Genomic DNA, 1,638 nt, shown 5'->3' on the forward strand with positions numbered 1-1,638 from the left:
GCCAGTTCTCCTGAACATGGATCATAGGAAAGAAAACCAATGGAGGTTGGGGACCTGGACGTCAGTTTCCTAGAAACACAGGAAACTAATGCAAAAGTGAGACCTGGCCAGGCAGGGTGACTCAGGCCTGTAAACCCAGGAATTTGGGAGGCTGAGGTAGGAGGATCCCTTGAGCCCAGGAGTTGGAGATCAGCCTGGGCAACATAGTGAGACAGACCCCTGGGAGTAGGGGAGCTGAAGATCATTTGCACCTGGGAGGTTGAGGCTGCAGTGAGCTAGGATTACACCACTGCACTCCAGCCTGGGCAATAAAGTGTGACCCTGACTTAAAAAAAAGGAGAAAGAGTCCTTTTGCGGGTGTCAACCAGCTCTTAGAGGATGCCATGAAGGCCTTGGGCACACTATGAGAGTACAAGGTGGTGGGTCGCTCCCTATCCACCCCCAAATGCCACACACCGCCCCTCTACCGCATGGGAATCTTTGCGCCTAATCATGTCGTCGCCAGGTCCCACTTCTGGTACTTCATATCTCAAAGAAGATGAAGAAGTCTTCAGGGGAGATTGTCTACTGTGGGCTGGTGTTTGAGAAATCCCCCCTAGGGCTGAAGAACTTCGGCATCTGGCTGTGCTATGACTCCCGGCACAGCACCCACAGCATGTACTGAGAATACTGGGACCTGAACACTGCGGGCACTGTCACCCAGTGCTACCGAGACATGGGCGCCCGGCACCCCGCCTGGACCCATTCCATCCAGATCATGAAGGTGGAGGAGATCGCAGCTAAAAAATGCCCGCGGCCGCCGACAAGAAATTCCACAACTCCAAGATCAAGTTCCTGCTGCCCCATGGGGTCCTGCGCTGTCAGCACAAGCCACACTTCACCACCAGGAGACCCAACACCTTCTTCTAGGTACAGGGCCCTGGCCCGGTATGTGCCCCAAATAAACTCATGAACGCCCCGGTATTTAAAAAAAAAAAAAGAAAGAAAGATTCCGGTCGCGGTGGCTCACATCTGTAATCCCAGCACTTTGGGAGGCTGAGGCGGGCAGATCACCCGAGGTCAGGAGTTCGAGACCAGCCTTGCCAACATGGTGAAACTCCATCTCTACTAAAAATACAAAAATTAGCTGGGCGTGGTGGTGCATCCCTGTGTGTAATCCCAGCTACTCCGGAGGCTGAGGCATGAGAATCGCTTAAACCCAGGATGCAGAGGTTGCAGTGAGCCGAGATCACGCCACTGCACTCCAAATTGGGCAACAGAGTGAGACTTTGTCTCCAAAAAAAAAGAGAGAGAGAGAGAGAGGCCCTGGGAGTTCATTGTAGAAGGAAAATTAGAATAGGGATGGGGGAAAAGGGTGCATTACAGAAGGTACATCATCCCCTCCCATGCTGGCTTAGGGGTCCTCTGGCTGGGCACTTCTGTTTCTCACTCTGGGCTAGGAATTCTTGTTTTCCAGAGAATTTCCAGTGCCAGGGCATGGGACCTGCTCAGGAAATGGTTGATTCACTGGCTGCATGAATGAATGAATGAATGAATGAATGAATGAATGAATGACATTTGAAGGACAGGTAGCACTTGACTATAGGAAACAGGAGAATGAGTATTCCTGAGAAAATTAAAAATATAATTTAAAATTAA

General features: G+C 50.9%; 1 pseudogene; it reads left to right on the forward strand.

Annotated features, from left to right (window-relative positions):
* Window positions 1-963, forward strand: LOC101025778 (annotated as a pseudogene).
* Window positions 964-1,638: the final 675 nt, after the last annotated feature.

The sequence above is a fragment of the Papio anubis genome, chromosome 1 (genome assembly GCF_008728515.1).
Source record: "Papio anubis isolate 15944 chromosome 1, Panubis1.0, whole genome shotgun sequence".
NCBI lineage: Eukaryota > Metazoa > Chordata > Mammalia > Primates > Cercopithecidae > Papio > Papio anubis.